The sequence below is a fragment of the Colossoma macropomum genome, unplaced genomic scaffold (genome assembly GCF_904425465.1).
Source record: "Colossoma macropomum unplaced genomic scaffold, Colossoma_macropomum, whole genome shotgun sequence".
Classification (NCBI taxonomy): Eukaryota; Metazoa; Chordata; class Actinopteri; order Characiformes; family Serrasalmidae; genus Colossoma; species Colossoma macropomum.
The window spans coordinates 53,128-59,127 of record NW_023495348.1 but is presented as its reverse complement, the minus strand read 5'-3'; positions in this window follow the sequence as shown (position 1 = coordinate 59,127).

The following is a 6,000-nucleotide window of genomic DNA, read 5'->3' as shown; positions in this document are numbered from 1 at the left end:
AGACACGCTGGGTCGCCTGCAGAGCACTGCTAGTAGGTTGTTAATGAAGCAATGTTTTGTTTTGTTTTTTGTTTTAATTTGAGGGTTGTTCCATTTCGTAGGGCAAGTTTTTAACCACCACCCCTTGTAACAAAGTTCCAAGGGGTTAGGGTGACACTCAAAAACAAGGGGTAGGGGTAAAAAGAAGAAATGGGATTGGGCCTTGGAATCAGAGTTGACTCCAGAATTTCTGTGATCTAACACAGCCCTACATTTTGGATCTTTAATAAAACTGATTTCTTTGTAATTTTCCTTTTTTAGATATTTAAATTGTTTACAAAGCACTTCAAACTGCAATGGCTGAAGATCACCCCATCACAAAACTTCGCGTCTCCACCAACAGTGATGAGGAAGACATTCTGAGAGCTCAAGGCTTCAACTTCATTAATGTTAACCTCAATTCTGGTACCACAGGAAAAGTGTTGCTTTGGTACAAGAAGGAGTGTGGTACGAAGCCTATCACCAGGATCCAGTTCTCGTTTAACGACAAATTTAAAGAAGGTTTGCTCAGTGCTGGGTTCGAACAAATATCGAGAGATCTGAATGCAGGAGCTAAAGGAGATCATATCTTTCTTTGGTGCCTCTGTGGTGACACAGATGAAGATGTTCCCATTGTGGGCCTGAAGGTGACTGTGGCTGCGAATCAGGAACCAGAGCTCCTGAAGGACGGCTACGAAAGGCTGGGCTGTGACCTCAACCGCAATGCAGGGGGAAACTGGGTCTATCTGTGGGTGAAGCGAAAGGAGCCGACCTACATTTATGGAATCACCGCAACCGTCGGCTTTAACAGCGATAAGTCACTTTTTGAGGAAGGCTACACTCGTGTGGATGAGGACACCAACTGGGGAGCCGGGGGGGAGTATGTCTTCCTCTGGTATCGCCGCTCGAAAGACAAGAGCAAAGCCCTGAGTGCTCTGGATGTCTCCACCACCTTTCAGGAACAGTTCAACCTGCAGCAGAAAGGTTTCAAACAGGTGGCAAAAGACCTGAACAAGGGAACAGGTGGCCCTGAAGTCTTCGTGTGGAGCCTGCAAGAAGGATGTCAGAAGATACAAGGCATCAATCTGCTGGTCAACCCCCAAGCACTGTTAGAGTACGAGAAGGCTGGTGTCGAAGTCATTGAAAAAAATCTCAATGAAGGCACCAAAGGCAAGCAGATCTATGTTGCATACTATGCTGCATAAACAGCACTGCAAATGAAAGAAGATTCCAGCTAATGCCAACAGTTTGATTTTTCATGTATGATGTAAAAATGATATAAATCTGTTCTATCAACACAATCAATAATAAAAAAATTGTTATCAAAGAAGCAATAAGAAAAAAACATATATGATTTGAAATCAGTCTCAGTAATTGTCACAAAAAGGAAATTATTTCTGATGAACTCTGATATATTCTGATATATATTGGTTCTAAGACTAGATGAAACTGATCAATCATACTGCCACTGTCCTGTAACTGTGTGCATGCCAGCTTTCTAAATTAAAGCCAGTTTTGGCAACAAAACATAAGGCCTTTTGAGTCTTTTTAATTATAAGTTAAAAAAAAATTGCACAGGTGTTCAGATATTTTTGTTTAACAATCCACATCAGATATCAAATTTGCTTAAATGAGGGAAAACAGTGTGTTGCACCGATTTTAATGTCAATAGACCTACAAAACAAGAAAACTGCAGAGAAATCACAGACATCAAAACATCCAGACTGGCACTGACATATTGAAGAGGATATAATTCATAGTAGCCAGAAAAAAATATACAAGAACAAACAAGAGCAACTAAGAACTAAAACGTCTTCTCCAGAAAAAGAAGCAAATGACTATTAATGCAAGCAGACTAACAACACACAGGTGTTGTTAGTCACACAAGTTAAGAGAAACAAATAAAACATAAATGTACTCAACAGCGAGAGGAAATAGTCAAGGTGGATCCAGAACCAGTCAGAGCTGGAAAATAGCAATACAAAATCCCTGTAAACTTCCCCTGGTTCCTGTCGCCACCTCTGTAAAGAAATCTGAGTCTCTACAATCAATTTCACATCAAACCAGTCTGAAAGGCTTTAGGGTAAGAAAGCTCAACGGCTCCACCTGCTGTTGTGACTGTTAAGGCAGCACCAGAGAATTTGTAGAGAGGAGACTTACCGCTCTGCAATGTCTTCCGTGTTTCTCAAACGCTAGGGGCGCTCCCGAGTGAGTCCAAAATGAATGGGTTGATACGGAGCATTTGAGCAAAATCATAGTTTATAAATGCTTAAACATTTTTAATGTAAAAGAATGCGATCATTTCCTGAACACTGAATATCATAAAACATTTAACACTGCTGTTATATTTTTAAAGAGCTTTTAAACTCGAGTTACAGGAGTTTAAAATGGCACCTCATGTACAGCGCCCTCAACAACTAAGTTAATATGTGTTAAGATGTGTTAAAAGCCTTAAAATAAATTCAATTTTTATTTCAGAAGCATAATCTCACACTGAAAATTGTAGAAAATGTAACCTTTAACTCAAGTGAATTAAAAAAAAAAATATCCCTGACTAAGAAATCATTATTTTTCATAAAATTACCTGTTCCACAATTATTGGCACCCCTAACAATTCCTAGAAAATAAATATAGTTGAGGCATTTCTGTCATTTCTACTGTAGTTTATAAAGTTGATTAGAGTATCTAGGAACCTTTAATTAATAATTCATCACTTCCTGTTTCCCTGGGGTATAAATATGACATGACACAGAGGCCTATTTCTCTTATCCACTCTTCAACATGGGAAAGACAAGAGAACACACCATTCAAGTAAGGCAGATGTGTGTCGACCTTCATAAGTCAGGCAATGGCTACAAGAAAATAGCCACTTGCCTACACCTGCCCATATCTACAGTCAGAGGAATCATCAACAAGTTTAAAACAACTGGAACAGTGGCAAACAAGCCTGGACGAGGACGTAAGTTTATCTTGCCACCACGCACAGTGAGGAGGATGGTAAAAGACGTAAAAAAGTTCTCCAAAGCTCACTGTTAGAGGACTGCATCAAAGAGTAGCATCTTGGGGTCACAAAGTCTCCATAACAACCATCAGGCACTATCTACATGCCAACAAGCTGTTTGAGAGGCATGCACGGAAAAAGCCTTTTCTCACTTACAAGCATAAACGTAAACGTCTGGAGTTCGCTAAGTGGTACTGGGACTTCTACTGGGACCCTTTGCTTTGGTCAGATGAGACCAAGATAGAGCTTTTTGGCAACAAACACTCAAAGTGGGTCTGGCGTAACACAAAAGATGAGTATGCGGAAAAGCACCTCATGCCCACTGTGAAGTATGGGGGAGGATCGGTGATGCTGTGGGTCTGTTTCTCTTCCAAAGGCCCCGGGAACCTTGTTAGGGTGCATGGCATAATGAACTCTTTGAAGTACCAGGACATTTTAAATCAGAATCTGGTGGCCTCTGTCCGAAAGATGAAGATGGGTCGTCACTGGGTCTTTCAGCAAGATAATGACCCTAAACATGTGGCCAAATCTACACAAAAATGGTTCACCAGACACAAAATCAAGCTCCTCCCATGGCCATCTCAGTCCCCAGACCTCAACCCAATTGAAAACCTGTGGGGTGAGCTGAAGAGGAGACCCAGGACTCTGGACGATTTAGAGAGATTGTGCAAAGAGGAACGGTGGAAGATCCCTCTCTCTGTATTCTCCCATCTTGTGAAATGTTATGGGAGAAGATTAAGTGCTGTCTTGTTGGCAAAAGGGGGTTGTACAAAGTATTAACATCAGGGGTGCCAATAATTGTGGCACAGATGATTTCATGTAAAAGAATTATTTCTTAATGTGGGATTTTTTTCCCACTGAATAAATGCACCTGAATTAAAGGTTGGATTTTTCTCTCTTTTTTTTGTTTTGTTGTCCTATATAATTTTTTTTAAAAAAAGAATTTATTAGAAGCCTAAGAACACATCTTAACAAGGGGTGCCAATAATTGTTGAGGGCGCTGTATGTTCATGACATCAGTGAGCGCGAACAGCCAATGAGCTGCTCCTCTCGCCAATCAGTCATCACGCACTAGCACTAATGCCCGCCTCCTGCTGCCCAAAATCCGTTTGCTGTAGAAAAAAGGAAATATACAGGTAGGATTTCTTTGTTGTTTTAGTGAAATACATCCTTCTACTTTCTAAAATTAAAGAAACATTCTGAGTGAATGATTAGAAACTATTTTAACTTTTCGTTTTTAGCTGTTGAGCTCCATTCACTCCCGTTCATTGAGGACTCCCTCACGGGCGCCATCTGCTGTTTAGCAGTCCTGTTTTTGATATAACAGGGAGAATAGGAAGTGGCCAGGCTCCTCATAAACTGGCTCTGGCAGCACTTCCTATAAGGCAGCACAATTTAGCTCTGAGCCAACCACGAACAACAGCTAATTAGCATAACGTCTAGGTTTTTGGAAACACTCTCGACTACAGTGGAGCACCTTTGAGCTTGACAAGTTAAAATAAATTCATTCATTTATGTACCTCTCTACACTACAAAGACCTTTCTTAATATTCATATTTTTTGTTAAAGTAAATGTATTTCATATTTAAAGAGCAGTTGCATAACTAGCTTGAATTTACCTAGTTAGCTTGGCATTGAGTTCGGTTTAGCAAGCTAACACTGGCTAGCTTCAACGACATGTCAGATTTGGTATTGTTCTCACAATTTACACAAGGGGATTATGCTTTAGTTTCTGCTTACGACAGCGTTGCCCAACTTTTTTCTGCCTTATCAAACATACAAAATTAAAGGCTAACTGATGAGTTGAATTAGATGTGTTTGAACAAGTAAATTAGCAAACTCTGCTAGACTTTTCAATGTCGGAGTTAGGTAATTCTGCTCTACAACCTGCAGTTACACAACTTTTAACAAATGCAAAAGCCTCTGTGGCTGAATGGTAAAACAGATAGACAAAAACCTCCAAGCCTGCTAAGAAAAAAGTGAGGCCTCTTAGGCTGATATCAAGCACCAGTTGCCTCAAAGACTGATAAACCTCAAAATGGATGCCTTCTAGCAGAGAAATCTTATGCCTGAAAGGCTGGTTAATAATGCAGAGGCTGACAGCAATTAACGAAAGCTTATTTTAACTGAAGGATTAATGACAATAAACTGTAATCTGACAGGCTGTTAAAAAATAATAATAGCTCCATTGCTAATAAGAAAGGATTTCTCTCAGGCTGGTAAGTGCCTGACGCCTCAAATGCTGATAAATGACAAAATGTATACTTTCTAGTGGAGAATGTTTACGCCTGCAAGGCTGGTTAATGATGCAAAGGGTCTCTCAGGTGGAGAAAAATTGACAAATATTTAGGAGGTTGATATAAATTAACTAAAAGCCTCCAAGGCTAATGGCAAGAAACTGAAATCGGACAGGCTGATAAATGGCTGAAGCCTCAAAGGCTGATAAATGACAAAACTGATACCTTCTAGTAGAGAACGTATATGCCTGCAAGGCTGGTTGATAATGCAAAGGGTCTCTCAGGCTGATAACAATTGACACATGTTTAGGAGGCTGATAAGAATAAAATGAAAGCCTCCAAGGCTGGTGTCGAGAAACAAATCTGACAGGCTCATAAGGTAAGATGCCTGAAAGGCTGATAAACAACAAAATGGATACCTTCTAATAGAGAACTTGTATGCCTACAAGGCTGGTTAATAATGCCAAGGATATCTCAGGCTGATAACATGAAACATGACAAATACGTAGGAGGCTGATAAGAATTAACTAAAAGCCTCCAAGGCTGATGTCAAAAACCTGAAATTGGATAAGCTCATAAGGCTGTCAAAAAACTGATGATGGCTCTAGCACTAAGGGGAAGGGAGGTCTCTCAAGCTGTTAAGTGATAAGTGCCTCAAAGGCTGATTAACATCAAAACGATTCATCTAATAATATTTATCTTAGCTTTGCAATGTTTATCCATGGTTGTCAGCCTGGGAGACAT